This window comes from Protopterus annectens, chromosome 3.part1, assembly GCF_019279795.1.
Source record: "Protopterus annectens isolate FY-2018-M chromosome 3.part1, PAN1.0, whole genome shotgun sequence".
Classification (NCBI taxonomy): Eukaryota; Metazoa; Chordata; order Ceratodontiformes; family Protopteridae; genus Protopterus; species Protopterus annectens.
Window position 1 is genome coordinate 858,245,570 of NC_056732.1, and position 19,764 is coordinate 858,265,333.

Consider the following 19,764-nt stretch of genomic DNA (forward strand, 5'->3'; position numbering starts at 1 on the left):
ATGTGACACTGTGTGATGAGTGCGGTGTGTTGCGAATGCTACACATCCCCACATGACTGTCAGGTGCAGTCAGGGTTGGTGACAGCATTAACCCCAGCAGGGCTGCATAAGTGCATCCCCCACAGGCTGTAGTGTCGTATGCTGGGAGGTGAGCATTGAATGTGTACATGAGACAATTGCTCTATTGCCACATGTACGACATATCCATCATATAGACAGGCAATAGCACTGGTATGTGACAGTTGGACTTGCCTGTATATACAACCATGTCTCACAGGATATGTGCGTTACGTGTGTACAACAACTGCTGTACCATAAGCAAGCTGGAAATTTTAGGACAGCCAGTGTACCTGTGGGAAATGTTGTGGAATGGGTGCTATATTAATCAATAGCTCATGACATGCTCACAAGTTCTGAACAAGTGCCTAGCATGACCATACAATGCAGATAGGGTGTTGGATAATATCAACCCACAAGTGGTGACGACAGTCATAATGGGTGGCACCACACTATAACCCTGCTGAGTATGGTGTGCATGTCCATGAACCATTATCACTGTAGATGTTAGCCGTACAGATGTACAAGACAGTACGGATGTTTGATTACAAATACCTTTGTATGTCACAGGAGTGTTCTACCAGTGGCCTGTTGACAGACTCACAACTACAAAAGGTGCCAGAGTGACATGTGCATATCACACCAGTGCCAGCTACATTAGAACAGGGTTAATGTGTTGTACTCTACCCTCATTGTAGCCCATACCACACAGACAAATGTTAGGCATCTGTGTATGTAAGGATGTGAATGGCCATGACCTATGAGGAATAGCTGTGTCAGTGTTGTGAACAACATACAGAATGGGCTGTGTGGGTGAGGTGTGTGACATATGTGCACATTCTGATGGATGATATCAGCATTGTCACCACTAGGTGAACATCCCTGTACCCATTAACTACCACCTAGGCTGTGGTCAACATTATGGACACTGTGTAAGGGATGGTGCTCTGCAGTACACCTCCCTGCCTTGGTGATGTCTCCAGGCCCCTTGGGTAGATATATGAGGTACCCATGTCATGACAGGGTGCCATCCATGAGCACGGAGATCATTGGACAGGCATATACAGCCCTGGGGTGACTAATATTGGAGCACATATCACCTTTAAGGGGTAATGGCCATGCGTGGATGGGTGATACCAGCCTTCACAATCCTCACCTCCACTATGCAGCATGCTGTCTACCTTGCATAAAGACATTTGCTACACCATGATGATGGACATGCTACATGTCCATATCCTGATCTGTAAGATATACGTCATGGACAGCCACCATCCTAATACTAGGATCGCCACATGCTGGACAGATCCCCGTGCCATACATGTGTCATACTCCCGCCAAACCATGCAACCCGGACCATCAAAGCTGCACATGTCATCCCAGTCATACATGGTGTGATGGCCGCATGGTAGATGTAGTATCAACTGTCCGGATCAGTAATGTGGCAATGATGCACCTCGCGGTGGCATACTGGCTGTCTGTTACAGCTAGGAAATCTTGCCCGTACATGCTATGGTTGATAACCATCCCTGTGAATGATGTCCGACTAGCCATTGTCCCATGTCTATCACATGTGCAACACAGGTGATCTGTGGCAGGATGTTGAACAGCTGTACAGTGCTGTGTAGATGTATATGGCAAAACACATGCATGTACAGGTGTCCATGCGTATGTGTGCATTGTCACTGCTCAAGTCCATTAAGGCTGTGTCTGTGTTGATATGTGAAATATACACAGCATCAAGGTCAACAGCATTATCGTGTACACATCCAGGCATGTGCAGATAGGTAAGAACACCACTGCAGGCAAATAGACATGCCCACATCAAGACAGCATTCACATGGAGTATGAACACTGTAATGAGGTGACACACATGTATGGTGATGATATCCAATGCATAATGGGTGTTACATGTGTGTGACACAAAAACGTCAGTCGTGTCAGTGTCATGATGATTTGCAAAGATTACTGTGCAGATGTACTAGATGTCATAGAAATGTATGTGCAGCAGTATCTCTGTACATCTCTGAAACTGTGACCTGTCACCATCATTATGTCTTACAGATAATGCATCGTACACGCCTTCCAGCGTACAGCCGCCAGGAGGATGATGTCCTCATCCCGTACCTCCATGAGAACTATGAGGTGTTGTTCAGCCATGTGCCACAGCATGCCCAGCAGCGGGACAACCTGTGGCAGGATCTACGCAGGAGGGTGAATGATGTGGGTGGCCATAACCACACCTACCAGCAGGTGCGCAGACACTGCATGGACTTGATATGACATGCAAAACAGCATGCCACTGCAATCCCCAGGGAACAAGGTGGAACAGGTGGTGGGCCACCAACCCAGCCCCCACTCACACACACCTAGGAGCTACTGGCCAGTCTGGGGACAGCCTCAGAACAGCATCCACAGACACTAGCTGCCATCGTGGAGGTGGGTGTCTCCCAACCAATAAGCCTGGAGTTGCCTGGTAAGTTAGTACTGCACATATGGCTATTATATCCCATTTAGTTGCATGTGTCACTGTACATTATGTAAAGTAACAACATATGCAATGTATGTGGACAAACATGCTGCATACTACAGTATGCTACCCTGTGTATGCACACATGTGCATACTATATGCTATTATACAGGCAAATGTGTTAACATGCACAGTGCACCCTGTGGCTGTCATACAGTCATGGATAATGTTCATACTGCTGTGTAACCCCTATACAGGTACCTCTGGCATGCCGCACAGACATGAGTCCGTTGCAGGTGAGACTGTCATCAGTATCAGGCATGTTAAAGCATAGATCTATTTGCCATGTGGCCAGTTAACAGTTGCACACTTGATGTTCATTCCAGTCATGATATACAGGTCGCATCACCCATCATTCACACAGGCCACCCATGTGCAATATATACAAACGAAATGATACATCGACTTGAAACCACAGTAGTTGTCATTGCTACATGTGTGGTCAGCTGTGCATACAACGGTGGAGGTGTTCTACAATGGAGGCATATATAGTATGCATTGGAACAACATGTGTGGTACGCAAACAGTACCACACAGTGAGCTGTGATATGGGCAGCCCACAGTTGTCACCATTGTGCTATATGCCCCTGCATTGGGTGCACACATTGTGATGTGCCATCTGACATGTCCCAGACATGTAGTGTTCTGGCTGCAATATTGTCACACTATCCCATGACCCATACCCCACATACCAAACATACAACCTGTTGTCTGCATAGCCCTGTGGATGGTGACATATCTGACATCTATGGGTGTATATCATATGGGACAACACAGACATGTCAGATAGATGGCCATCACACACATTTGGTCAACACTTGTGCACACATGGCCATGGGGGATGGCCAGAGACACATAGCCACACAGTAGATGTGATGTGTATACACCCTGTTGCACATTGTCCACACATGGTCCAATTATAGCCTTAGCTGACTGATTATACAGTTGATGTGGTATACTGGACATCCTAAAAGCCTGTGCACAGCTAGTGGAGGTGTCACTGAAGTCTACCATATAAGATCTGTTGAACATCACAACTATGGCATAGCATGACAGTAGTCACCTGTACAGCTTCCACAGACATTGACACCACATCAGGCCACAGATACTGTACATTTCCCTTGCTGCTGTAGGACATCACCATTAGCTGTGCACCTTGTGTGTGTGGTACAATGTCATGTGGGAAATGGTGAATTGACATGTCTGCTATGTGTGGACATGGTTGCCAGGCAGCTAAGACCCTGTAGTTGTTGTGCAGGGGTGTCATCTGTAGGTCCTCCAGTGACCTGTCACTTGACACAGCATGGTTTGGTGTGTATACACTTCAGCATCGTGGATCACAATCCACAGTTATGTCATGGGTATGCATGCAGTTATGGCTATGCAATGTGTATATATTATGCATTGTACAGCAATATAGATGCCTCATGATGCCATGCAATGGCACAGTGTCTGCACTTCACACTGTATAGCAATGTAGATGGCTCACACTACCCTTCCATGCTCATGCACATTTGCTAAACATGCATTCTATCTGTAGGGCATACAGACAACACCACAATGTGATGTCCATTACGATGCTGTACATGTGTCAGGACACCATTGTGTCAGACATGTATGCATGTTAATGCACACATCAGCAGATTACATGTCAAGGTCACGTCAGCCATGTGTACTGTTATCCTGTTCTGGTCCACATGGTGTATCATGGGGATGCATGCATACTACCATGATTGTGTGAACTGCATGGCTACTGATATGACACCTGCTTGCTGTAGTGTGCACCCCAGGGAGGTATGCTTACTAACACTATTAATGTCTGAGCTGCATGCCCTCTGCTGTATCACAGGCATGCTGCATGCCATCTGTCAAATCACATGCATGGTGTGTCTGTGTGTGTGTGTGTGTGTGTCTGTGTGTGTGTGTGTGTGTGTGTGTGTGTGTGTGTGTGTGTGTGTGTGTGTGTGTGTGTGTGTGTGTGTGTGTGTGTGTGTGTGTGTGTGTGTGTGTGTGTGTGTGTGTGTGTGTGTGTGTGTGTGTGTGTGTGTGTGTGTGTGTGTGTGTGTGTGTGTGTGTGTGTGTGTGTGTCTGTGTGTGTGTCTATTGTAATTTAGAATCTTTCTTTGCGGTCCATCTGATGTTAGTGTCCCCACAGATACTAGCAGTGATGAGCATATGCATGAGGTACAGGCAGGGTTGTCAGGGGCTGAATCTGTGCCAATGGTTGCCATCCCAGCTATGTCCCCCTCATCCCCACACACAGTTCTACTGCCAACACATACCGCATCACCAGTGGCCATAGAGGAAGGACAGTCAGCATCTGTTAGCGTGGAACAGGAACGTGTGGTGGCTACAGAAGGTGTGTCTACACACCATGGTGTCAGTGTAATGACTACAGATCTACCACACAGGCATGTGGCCGGTGCTGCTCATAGGAGGACCTCTGGCAGACATGCACCTGCAGGACAGAGCGCAGCAGCTGGTATCACCAGACGCATGTTCCAGACTGTAATGGCGGCACAGGCACATGCTGAACGTCAGAACAGAGAAGGGCAGAGGCTGCAGAGGGCTGCTATCCGCACCCTAAATGTCAACATCCAGGCATTGGCAAATGCTCAACAGCAGATTGCTGATGTTCTGGACAGGCGATTGGGTGACATTGTCAGAATCCTTGGCCGTGGCATGGCAATCTGTGAGCGTGAGCTGTCTGTGCTGGAACATCTGGTAGGAGTGAGGCATAGGCCACGTGGACGTAGGCCAGCTACACCACCTAGTGCAGGTCAACGTGAGCGTGCCACCTCACATGCCCACTCCCATAGTGCTGGTAGCAGTAGCAGTGCAGCTGGTGCTGTGCTGTCCACAACAGGACACAGCAGGCCATGTGGACGTGGCCCTGGATGTTCCCAGCAGGGACAAGGTTCCAGTGGACATGTGTCGTCGGACAGTAGCCAAGCTGTACCTCTGCCTGGCAGTGCCCATGCAACCCCTGGCAGGCACAGGTCACGTGACCGTGGCCGGACACAGTGAGCTGTACAACCTTGTCTGTACAATCTGGAGCTGTCAATAATACCCCATGTAGGCCTCACAAAAGGCAGAACTGTGTGCACACATACACGCACACAGCAAAGACATCTGTAGGGCACCACAACACCCACATGCATACTGAACAGACATGTCCAATCATATCACTGGCCCTTACCCACACACAAGATGTCATCCACTGGTGCAGCCTATGCCCCTGGCAAACATTATCACCCTGTGCATATGATGAAGCCTGTGCCACATCCCTGTCATCCACACCATTGGTGCAGGGACATGCTCAAATGGTCTGATGCACAGGGTGTACAGAATAGTGAGAAGTGTATATTACATTAGTTGTGTAAGAATAGTGAGCGACGTGTATATTACATTAGTTGTGTGTGAATAGTGAGAGATGTGTATATTACATTAGTTGTGTACTGTTGACATGCACCAGACATACCATGTAGTACAGGATTAGCATGCATTGTTATATGTTCACAGTATGTGTCTCGGTAGCAACAGTAACAGCATGTTGGTAATGATGCCCTGGTTCCCTCCTTATGGTCTACTTGCATGTGCCTACAGGTAGCACTGTTTGCAGTCTCCCATGTGTAACTGTGGAGTACTCACAGGCACATATGGCAATATCAGCATGCTATAAGTAGCCTCAGCCTGACTGTTGGAAAGTCTAACATAACACAGATGTCCACACATATACTGACCCAGAAGCATGTTGGCAGTTTAATAGGCTAAAGTGGCTACAGACGTGACACCCATACCAGGTCACATCACAGGTATTTTGACATGGTGCAGGGGTTGTACACAGCGGTCTGGCCAATGATAATGTTAGAGGCCACTTGATAGCATGAGGCCTCACTGTGTAGCAATAATACCCTGTCACATTACAGGAACATGCTCACACTCACGGGGTCAACAACACTATAATGCACACCCCATAGTGTTGAGGTGAGGACCCTTGCCTATGTGGTCATTACCATCACAGTACTGTGAACCCACACAATGCGACACAGAGAAAGAACATGTACAGGTAGCCAGTGCGGCTGAGACTGATGGCATCAACAGGGTAGTGGACTGCATCACCATGAGGGGTTAGGGATCCTGTGTGTTCTGTATGGTAGCATACACCCTCACTCCATGCACCAGACAGCCATACATACCTACCTACACACACACACTGTGGAGACCACAAATGTCATACACATATGGATAGCTGATGTGTGTGATACACACACCACACCTGCCTACGTCATGCTTTCCATACTGCAGTATGTACAGATCTCTACAACAGTGTACAGGGGTGTGTAACAATTGGGATGTATTCCCCACCATATGTGGCATATATGGTCACACAAGCAAACACAGATGGCAGTACTGTGAATGATACACATGCTATATGATGATACGTCTGACAGACATGCAGCAGTATTGGCCGCATTATGTGTACCAATGCTACCTTCGGCAATTGTGCTGCTATATGCACACGGGAGGATGTAAGTGTTACAGGTGTCAAGTGACGTACTGTCAGTGACACCTGACCGCAGTGTAGGTTTTATGTCTCCACCATCAAGTAACGCTAACATAGCGTACTGTTTGCACATGTAATGGTACGATGGTGTGTGACACACCTGTGAGCCGTCCCCAGCAAACATCCATCTACACAGGTGGATCACTTTATGTACACACATCCATCCATACCTGCTGTACATACTACCGTACTGTCAGTATGTCACCATATACAGGTGTCAATGATGGGGCTGCATTGCAACTGCATGTTGTAGTTAGGCACAGATGAGTTACTTACATCAACTACTGCACATGCATGGTAGCTGCATGCACACTACAGATTGTGCATGTGTGTTGGTCCTACATGACTGTCATGTAGCCATGTTTGTATGCATTGCAATTGGTGGACATGTGTGTTGACATACATAACACGTGGACTATTGTATGATATGATGGGTGTCATGGGTAACTAGTACAATGGGAATGTGTCCTCGGTCAACATTGCTGCCTCATGTACTGTTAGCATTCAACAGCCATGGACCCACCTTCCATTTTTCGTGGGTATGATTGCTGTAGCCACTTGTCTGCACGGAGGACAGCAAAAGCTATGCTATGTACATATGTGTTGTGTGTGTGGTCCATGCACATATCCACTGCAATTACATGTATGACATAGCCAAACATGTGTGTTCATTGGTGTACAGTGACAGTCATCTGTCACAGCTGTGTAAGACCCAGGGCCTCTGGTATGTGTAGTCGGAGGGCTACATTGTAGATTGTGGTGTGTACCTCTGTGATATGCACCTGAGACATCTGTGATAGCTCCTGAGTGTGTACTGGTCAATACATGTGAGTGGCCTTCATGTACGTGGGGACAGTAATACCATACTGTGCCCTTCCATGTTTAGAATCTGTGTGCATGTAAGACGGCCTTTTGCAACTGCTAAGTGTGTGAGCATGCCCAGTATGCCATTGTGTAGATGGACACACAGTACATTCCAAACTGCACCTTTCCGTGTTTAGAATCCGTGTGCATGCAAGATGGCCCTTTGCAACTGCTAAGTGTTTGAGCATGCCCAGTATGCTATTGTGTAGATGGACACACAGTACATTCCAAACAGACGTGTTATACTAAGTGTGTGGTCATGGCCAATGACATCCTGTATAGCGATGGCGGTCATCCAGGCAACAGATGTCCATTTTCAATGTCACGATAGATGCCTACATTTTACACACTGGTTGCTGTCTTGAGGGGTGTACTATCTGTGGCACATCCCATATCTATGTAGTGTTGTTGTAGTGCTCCGTAGATATTTGGTTGCCCTGATCACACCACTGCCATGTGTTTGTCTATGTCTACCTTGGGACAGTAATATGCTTTCAGACTGCTCACTCTCTATACATTCCCTATCGGCGTCCTTGCCTTTGTGGATGATGTCACCCACCGAGAAGTATGCCTCTGGGAGTGCTGTGTTCAGTAATCTCGGTAGAGCATTCTCTAAATGTGTCATGCTGTAGTGTGTTAGGGTAGTTAGGTGTATGTTTGAGTCCCAGCCCTGCCAAGTGTGTGTGTGTGTGTGTGTGTGTGTGTGTGTGTGTGTGTGTGTGTGTGTGTGTGTGTGTGTGTGTGTGTGTGTGTGTGTGTGTGTTTGCACGCATGCTCCCATCTGCCTGGGGACTCTGTTTTGCTTTTAGATGCTGCACACCACAGCAGTTTCCTACTGACGTCTTTGCCTTTGCGGATGATGACACGCACCTACATGTCTGCCTCTGGAACTGCTGTGCTTAGTAATCTCGGTTGTGCATTCCGTAAATGCGTCATGCTGTAGTGTGTTAGGGTAGTTAGGTGTATGTTCAAATCCCAGCCCTGCCAAGTGTGTGTGTGTGTGTGTGTGTGTGTGTGTGTGTGTGTGTGTGTGTGTGTGTTTGCTTGCATGCTCCCATCCGCCTGGGGATGCAGTCTTGCTTTTAGACGCCACACACCACAGCAGTTTCCTACTGACGTCTTTGCCTTTGCGGATGATGACACGGACCTAGATGTCTGCTTCTGGGACTGCTGTGCTTAGTAATCTCGGTAGCGTGTTCTGTAAATGTGTCATGCTGTAGTGTGTTAGGGTAGTTAGGTGTATATTCGACTCCCAGCCCTGCCAAGTGTGTGTGTGTGTGTGTGTGTGTGTGTTTGAGCGCATGCTCCCATCCGCCTTGCTTTAAGACGCCGCACACCACAGCAGTTTCCTACCGAAGTCTTTGCCTTTGCAGATGATGACACACACCTAGATGTCTGCCTCTGGGACTGCTGTGCTTAGTAATGTCAGTAGCGCATTCTGTAAATGCGTAAAGCTGTAGTGTGATAAGGTAGTTAGGTGTATGTTCGACTCCCAGCCCTGTCAAGTGTGTGTGTGTGTGTGTGTGTGTGTGTGTGTGTGTGTGTGTGTGTGTTTTTCCAGCTGCCTGGGGACACAGTAATGCTTTTAGATGCCTCACACCACATACATTCCCTATCGGCGTCTTTGCCTTTGCAGATGATGTCACCCACCTAGAAGTATGCCTCTGGGAGTGCTGTGTTCAGTAATCTCGGTAGCGCATTCTGTAAATGCGTCATGCTGTAGTGTGTTAGGGTAGTTAGGTGTATGCTCGACTCCCAGCCCTGCCAAGTGTGTGTGTGTTTCCAGCTGCATGACAACAGTAAATTGCTTTTACAGTAATCACTCTCCATAAGATCCATTTGGCGTCTTTGCCTTTTATGCTGCTGTCTAATCATGTGATCCACTGATCACGGTAGCGCATTTTGTAACTGTGTGATGCTCTCGTGTGGTACAGTGCTTACGTTTATGTTCTGCTCCCAACCCTGCCACGTGTGTGTGTGTGTGTGTGTGTGTGTGTGTGTGTGTGTGTGTGTGTGTGTATCTATCTATATATATATATATATATATATATATATATATATATATATATATATATATATGTATATGTATATAGATATATATATATATATATATATATATATATATATATATATATATATATATATATATATATATATATATATATATATATATATGTATATATATATGCATATTGTATATAGATATGTATGTTGGGATTATCACTCTTGATTCTGCTGCATTGTCTGTACATGAGCACCTTGAATGTATGTACATCTGCTATGGCTCTGTGATATTGCACATACTGTGTGCTGTAGTGATCATGGGTTATACATGTGTAGTGACCGGTTATTCTGTTGCTGGGTATTACACGGGCATTGGAAACAATGTTGGTGCAGCACCTTTGACTGGTCGTATGCAGATCTCGGCAACAGTCAGCAGTGGTTATTACATTGGAGTGTGAGTATGGCTCATATCCGTCTGTAGTAACTGTCAATTCTATGCACCTCAGGTTAACATTACATACACACATTTATCCACAGGTTGTGGTACAGATCCCAGGACTGTATGTGTAGACATTGACAGGTGCTGGACTGAGTTGTGTGGGATGCATGGAGGGGTGTCCATGGCCAGTAATGGGTATCTCTACAGCCTGGCAGGTACGGTCTGTGACTGTCCCACAACCTCCTGTATATGGCTGACACATGCTTTACCTGTGTATATGCAGACACACACACTTGCCACAAACAGCTACGGCTATCACATACACACACCCATTGCACCACTATTGGGCCATGCAATAACCGTTGTCCCTCACACACACACACCTATGTGTACATTGGATGGCTCTATGACAACTCTGGACATGTTAACACTACACCCTGTGCATATGATGTCACCTGTGCCACCACCTGTGATGTGTAACATCGATGCAGGATCTGACTAACCTGGTGCTGCTGCACATGGTGGCTTTATTCCACTGTATTGATGTTAGCATGCTGTTAACACACAGTGTGTTACTTCCAGGTGTACTTCAGCAGGCATGATGCATTGCAGCTATGACCATCACTGTAGCATAATTTACAGCACTGCTACTTCTGATGATGTAGTCTCCATCCATGTGCCATTTCACTGATATGTGTAGTATTGGCAGCATGTGTGTCTGTGTGTGCAGTATGTGTGTGATGTGTGTAGTACACATGTATACATGCTTACAAACACATACACGACATTACACGGGCTTCACCATTCGTACACTAGCTTACTCGTTCTTCCACATGTGCACACAGGCTAACACCCTCACACACATGCTTACTCGGGCTTACTGGCGCGCACGGGTGCAGACACACTGTGGGCAGGTTTGCAGGTCACATCAGTGGTATCCATGGTGTACGCCATCAGTCTCCTGATGTACCCTAGGATAGCTCATGACACGTCTCTTCTACTGAGTACTGACAGCACACATGTGACACTGCTCCGGTGAGGTTACCGTGTTTTGTACATACACACTCATGTTGTCACCTATCTTCTACTCTAATAGTCCCCTTAACCTACACTACATTGTAGAGGCTTGGCCCATATGGCATGACATGCTGTGCTCACATTGTCTACAAATGCTTCGTTACATCTCTGACAGCATGCTTCCACACATAAGTACTTGTACGCAGTAGCCATATTGTCTCCAGCTTGCCATTCATCTGCATGGCGTACTAACATCTAACTAAACCTACATTTTGTATGTATATTATCCATATGTCTTGTTTTGAAGTGCAGCACGTTCTCTGCGCTATGCTTCCACACCAGCGATCAGGGGAGGACAACTACTGGTTCATTGATATCCGATGGACAAAGCCGCCACTGGCCTTGGACTCGGACATTGGCATGCTTCTTCAACTGTATTCATACTGTATTTGCAGCTGTCATTGCTCCATTTAGCAACGTGCAAAACGTTAGTCGCATAACATCCAGGTACATTTCTGCACATAACTCTGCTCTTGCATGGACAGCTTACTGTTTCATGTGTCGTGTAATTAATTACATAATTTGCATAGCTTACACATACAAATGGAGTATGTTGCAATTCCCAACATTATCCGTGCAATGTTCGTGTTATGGGCGGTCTTGCACGCCCCTGCAGGTGTTTGTTGAATAGCCTGGCAGTCATCTTTCCTTGCTGTACTCTCACTCAATCCATACACGCCGGAGGCTTCGTGTATCATGGCCTAGGCTTTGCTCTGTGCTATGTCTATTTGTGGTGTATGCATGGCTGTGGGTATGTCCCACTGTCATCATTGGTAAAGGTAACACCCTATAGGTACTTCCTGTAGATTGCTGTGTCATTTGACATGTCAGCACATACTTGCGGATGAACTTCCTACTGCAGCGATTTTCAGACCTTCTGAGTTATCTTGCAGTCAATAATGCTGTTTCCTCAGACATGTATCTGTTTCTGATCATACCTATCAACCTCCTAGTGCAAAACATCTGTACAAAGCCTAACATGATGGGGGGACAGATAGGGGCAGATTCTACATATTGCTCTTACAAACGTAGATAGTTGACAGTATTATAGGTATTGCATTAGTATGACCTTTCTGAGGGATTTGGGGTCTTAAACACATATGTTTATCATTATTTAATGACGTCACTTCCCAGGTATTTGGCAGACAGGTACAGATTGTGAGAGGAACACACCACACATATGAGGCATACATCTGCACATTCGTACAGTTGCGAGGTATGTTTCTGATACTGGACATCAATTTCCTTACGCCAATACACACAATACATGGCGCCATCACAGGCCAGTTACCATTACATTCCTATTGCAGGACACACCCACCCACTGGGTTATATTTCTCACACAGGCCAACAGGTGCTTATCCACACTAATTATTCCATCATGTACCTTATGCGATTTCCGTCAGTGGCAGAGCTCACGTATGAGTATGGGGGACGGGACACTGTATCGGTGACACTGCATGACACCCTGAGGGACACATGTCTTTTGAGTCTATTAACCTTCCACATTGACTTTCACAGGCCATACATTGTAATTCACATTTGTGGACAAACATGCTTATGACTTGTACATGTTTTGTTATTTGTCCTGACTTCTTTCTTCTCACCTGTCCACCTAGTATCACTAGTTCTGTACATTTCATTAGGACGGGTTACCTTCATACCTCTCACCTGTACACATTATGGGTATACGCCCTGGAGTTTGCCCTATGATTCTGTTACATTTGTCATGATAATGTGCCTTTCTGGTAGATTGCTGGCAAGCCATGATGGACTGTGCGGTTAGATAATCATGACTGACATTTCTATTTCATGATTACTAACTCTCATAACATTCGTATTCCTGACTACACAATTATTCTATCAACAGTCTGACTTTATCTGAGGTATATTTAATACAGTCCCTATTTGTCTGTCGTGTACTATGCCTTAGTCCAGTTGTCTTATTCTGACATTCTGGCAGGTATGGTTACCATCTTGGTCGTACACGTGTCCATCCATGATAATCGCCTACATGACACTGATATAGGTCCCTATGTCTTCCCCCAATGGTTTACACAATATCCAGTAGATGGATTGCACCTTTTTGGAGAATGTAGGCGTGTGCTATACCCACATAGGTATATTGATCACTCCCATGGGGCGTACCTAATAGATCTGTGCCAACCAACACATTGGCCCAATTCTGCATACCCATGATTCCCATACCTGACACACCTCCACAGTACCCATTAGACATGTTTAATGTGAGCGATAATAAAGTGTGAGGACACTTCCGAGCACTCCCCACTCTGCGGATATCAGCTTGTACGTCATACATTCAATCGACCCATGTGTTATTACCCTTGCACCTGCTACTGTTGCATGTACACCTATATTGTAGTGTGGTTCATTTTGAGGGTGATATTGCATCTTCACTGGCTGAACTTTGTAACAACAAGCGGATTCGTTGTACAGAGTGCTCCAACACAGGTACTGTTTGTGCTAATGCTAATGGCAATAATTTTCATGATATAGATCCTGGCAGTAACAACATACTGCCAGGGTGCAGAGAACAATTCAATGGTGATAAAAGAAGTGACTCTCATTCGTGCAATGAGCATACAGCTACTAGAAATAAGAAGAAATGTTTCAGCAATTTATTTCAGAAACATTTTGTTTTTGCTGATTCAAATTTAATGCGCAGTACAGGAGTATCTGCACCTAGTGCAAATAAACAGTTTAAATTTCATTCTATTAGAGACATGATATATCGTTTTGAAAAAAAACTGTTTAAATTTAAAATGTGCCAAATGGAAGTATGTTATTTAAATGAATGCATTAAGCAAAAATTAGTTCCACAAGGGCTAAGAGTTTTCAAATTTCCCTATGGTATATGCTATGTTGCTGATATTGTTAGGAGTTTTACAGATATGTTTGACCGATGGGGTTTAGAATTATTAGGTAAAACTGTTTCTCTATATGAGGGAATAGAAAAAAAGTTACGTGATGAAGTGAATTTTTTGCATGAACAAATTATATCTGATTTATTGTTTGATCAGTATGAAAGCTTGTTTTGTAAAATCATTTCTAGGGTGGACCAGAAATGTGATAGTATTTTTAAAAAGAAGCTCAATAAATTAGATAGGGACATTAAACAGTATAAACTACATCAAGTTTATCCCATTGATAAATTGTTTTTTTTATGATAGAGAAAGTGGCTATATTGATAATCCAGGTAATGAAAAGAGAGGTACGGGTAAAATGGGCTCTAATTTTACTCTTGAACCAAGTGGTGACGGTTTTGAGGAATTTGAGCCAGACTGTTTTGTTGACACACAGGATTTTCCATTACCCAGACGCTCAGAAAGAATAGCCAATCGCAGACAAGGAGTATACAAAACTTACAGTAGGGCAGCGCAACAAACCTACGGACACAACAAATGGTAGATTCTGAAACCCAAATACAAAGTGTGGATAGTATTCAATACAGTTTGGATGGGTTTAATATATATAACTATTCAGATGTTCCTGTCACTAAGGATTTATTTTTATTATTTTCCAGAGGGTTTAAATTTGTACCAACTAAAATACCTGATATAGGTCAAGTGATGGTGGATTTACAGTTATATTTTAGAAAGTTAAATTTAAATATTATGTTTTCAGATAAAACACACGTTGAGGTACCGAGTGGTACTGTCAAGAGAAGTAGTACATTTAACCCCCCACTACATCCGTTAGTTACAACATATGAAAAATTAGTTAAGGAGGATTTATATAAAATATGGGGGGGAAAAAGAAGGGTGTTTGCCAGTATGAACCCCAAGGAGAAACAACTACTTAGTAGTTTGAGAGATGATAAAATTATCAGAATTATGACACCTGACAAAGGAGGTGGGGTGGTATTGTACAATTCTGAAGACTATACTAATGATATACAAAATATTTTATTTCGGGCTGATAGCTATTCTTCATGTTCAAAGAATGAAATACATATTTCATATAGTAGATTGGATAGCTATTTATATGAATATCTCATGGATCAGAGAATAACTAGGGATGAGTATGATTTTTTGTTGAATAAGTTTCTGAAAATTCCAGTAATATTCGGCATACCAAAAATACATAAAAATTTGAATAAACCACCTTTTAGACCTATTGTGGCAGCAGCAGGTTCCAAAACCCACAATCTGGCAGTATTTGTGGATAAGAAATTGAAACATATTTTGAATACATTTCCACACCTTTTAAAGGATTCTTGGGACTTTTTGGGACAGCTTAAGAAAGAGTTATGGTCAGTGGACTGTGTTGTTCTGACTATAGATGTTCAGGACCTATTTTCCTGTATCCCTAAAGCAGAAGGTTTGTGTTTTTTTGAGGAGGTCCTGTTTTGTCATTCTTCATTGAGCTCAGATGAAGTACTATTGGTGTGTGAGCTTATGAATCTTATTTTGGAAAACAACTATCTATTTTTTGAAGGTGAATATTTCCAGCAACTAAAAGGTGATGCAATGGGTGCTGCATGTTGGTGCTTCTGGGTTGGGAATACAAGTATATTTTCCAGAATGAAAAATGTTTTTCTAATATTAAATATTATGGTCGCTTCTTGGATGAAATTTTTATTGTGTGGGTAGGAGGGCCTGAATTGATTGTTGAGTTTGTTCAGTACCTGAATCAAACCACAGATTACTTAAAGTTTACTTATCAGTTTGATCCCCAAGAAATTAGCTTTTGGACATCAAATTTATTAAAGGGCATGATAATTTTATTTCTAAAATTTATCGCAAAAACACTTTCTGTAACAGTTATTTGCACTACACCAGCCATCATCCTATACATCAGAAAAAGAGTATTATTAAGGGTCAAGCTATAAGAGTTGTTAGAATGACCACTAGGAAAGATGATGTTATAGTAGAGTTTCAACATTTAAGGGAGATGTTTTTAGAAAGAGGGTATCCTGGACATTTTATTGACCCTATTCTTGAAGAGGTCTTAAATAAATGGGGTAAGGTGTATACCCCCCTACTTGGTGTGGGTAGGGTAGTATCCCAGCCTATAAGTCAAGACATAAGTCAAGACATAAATCAATATATGAATGTTCATGATAAACCTGATTTCCAGCATGCTTGTGTGGTGCAATATAGTCCCTTGTATTCTCATATAAAGGGAACGCTAACAAAAAACTGGAATATTTTTAGAACTAATGCCGAAATATATCGTATATTGGGCCAACAACCAATTTTTTCACCAAGGGTGGACCTAATATTAAGACAATATTGGAGAAGGATCATACTTTGAACAATACCAGGGTCTAGAGAAGGGGTAGTAAACCTTGTGGTAAATGTTCCAATTGTCAATATATTTTACAAGAAAATACTATTACTCTTTGTAATCAAAGTAAGAGTCATATTTTTTTTAAAAGTGGCAATTGTGATTCAAGTAAACTTGTATATATAGCTAAGTGCTGCTCCTGTTCTTCCTTTTATGTAGGTAAGACGGAGAGAAGACTGAAACATAGGATATATGAACACCTATACGATATCAAAAATGAAAAAGACACCAGTGCACTGTTTAAACTTAGTGTTACTTGTTGTAATTTTCAGTGTTACAAGTTTGCTATACTAGAATTTGTCACTATTGAAGCCAGAGGGGGGGATTGGCAAAATGTGTTGTATAAAAAGGAATTATTATGGCAACTGCGATTGGCTGCTGATTACCCCCCAGGGCTTAATGAGCACATCTCTATTATGCCTATCTTAAAGGAAAAGGCAGGCTCAGTGTAGCAATATATTAGTGCATTGTAGTATATATTTTTATTATATATTTTTCTTATAAGTTTTTCTATTGAAATGAGATGTTATGTGTGTGTATTTTCTTGTTCTTGTTTTTTTTGGTAAGTAGGTTATGATGAGTCTGATACTTTCTTTTTAAATAACCATGCATTTATATATTCATGAGGAGGGAATATATATTCATGAGTAGGGAATTTTCATTGAACATGATTGGGCATTTTGAATTTCTGATTAATTAGAATTCATGTATTTAAACTTGGATTTTACTAGTCATTGTGTTCTGAGGAAGTCAAACTACTTGATGAAAGCGCTTAACCATTGTGGATGTTAACAATTGTGTATTTTAACTACATTTTACTACGTGTGTGGATGTGTTTTTTTATAATAAATCATCCATGGACCCGCAACATTGTGCTCTATTTTTTGATTTGGTTGGTTTTTGAGCACTTCACACTAACTTTTGGACTTTGCATGTACACCTATATCGTAGTTGCAGGTGTGACTTCTTTTGCATCAATGACGGTTCGCACTTCGTACAGGATCAATTTTTGGGGTCCTGCAAAGGACACCTATATTCATGTTTAACGTGTAGAACTTGCAGGCCCTGTCACACTGGTACTTTCTGGGCAATGGTTTGGAAACCATTGGTGTATTCTCCTTTCATGCATGTCTGTCTGTCTATCCATATTAGCTATACCGTGACCTATTTATGTATATGTGTTATATGTACAGGGACATATGTTTGTTGTGTATATATCTATTCATGTATCGTGTGTGTATATATATATATATATATATATATATATATATATATATATATATATATATACATATATATATATACATATGTCTGTACATTCCTCATCTCGTAATTTGCTTTGGATTATGTCTGTGGATATATGTGTATATATATCTCCATATCATACCTTTCAACTGTACAGATTTCCGCTGCATGTACAGCTGTTTGCCTCTTATCTTTGGTCCGTTTTTCATAACCTTGTGTCTATCTGGCAAGTTAGTGGCATATCATTAAAGACTGACGTTGGTAAATAATGACAAACATTTCAGGTTACTACTTCATACCCTTCAGAGAATCCATGCTAGTGGCACACCTGTTATTCTATCCACTTTCTATGTTTGTTAGGGCAATATCTGGGGATTGTCCCTATTTGTACCAGTTGTTGTCATGGCTTTGTCCGGTTTCGTACTTTACGGGTTTAACAGGTATGAGCCATGTACATAGAACGTGGGGAAAACACCATTCATTTTCTATTCTGTGAGCGGATTACACACGAGCAGGCGCACTTGCATATCCTTATTGTGGGTTGCATATGTTTCATAGATAATTGTGCTTCCATGAACTTTCATAATTCCGACCGTAACAGTTACATATCTGTATTCCAGTTTACGGACTACTGCGAAACACATGTTCACCTTTACATATTTAAATGTGTGTACTGCACGAACGCTTTCATTACACTTTCAAGTTATATGTGCAGTGGTCGTAGGTCAACCTGGGACTGCATTCACATTGGCGTTACATGTTATGGGTGGGTTGTTACAGTCCATACTCCATGGTGAGGTGTGTTCCCATTCACATTTGACTATTACCTGTATACAGTCATACGGGGATTATTATTTTTGGACATGAAATGACTACAGGTATGCACTTGTACATTACACAAGTGTGAAGGGCTGTTCTTGTAAATATGTACGGACCATACCTCTCAACCTCTTAGAGCACCGAACCTGTGCAAAACCTACATGATGGGGGGACAATTAGGGATACATTTTAATGATTGCTCTTACAAGCTTAGAACGTTGATAGAATGCTAGGTTTTGCATTAGCATGACTTTTCTGCAGGTTGTGGAGTCTTATACTCAGGATATTTCTCATTATTTAGTGACGTCAATCCTCAGCTATTTACCACACTAGTGCAGATTGTCGGAGGCACACACCAACACTATGGGGTGCACCTGTAGTCATTCTTAGGGTTGCCACCTTTTCGACTGCCCAAAGTGGGACATGTTCTGTAGAGATGTCTGATTTTCCAGGACAAAACATACCTACAGCCATGCATAGTACTGAACTTTAACCTTTTTTGTACATATAATAGCTTATTCTAGTAACATTTGAATTGCTTATGCTACTTCACATAACATATTGAGGATTCATATATAAAATAACTGTTTTATGCGACTATTAAAGTAAATTAGGAAATAAACTCTCAGGACATTTGCTATGTCTTGATTTTTTTCACAGGACACAACTGCCTACAGAGGGATTGTTCATAGGTTCATAGGTTCATAGGTTTATACTAGGCTATCTGCCCTAAGGCATTTATAAGCCTAGCCCAAATTTTTGTGGCTTACGCCACCCCTTATATGAAAAAATACTGTGCCCATTAGTTTGTTGTGCCTCTGTCCAGCAGTGACACAGAGATGATTCCCGGGTTAC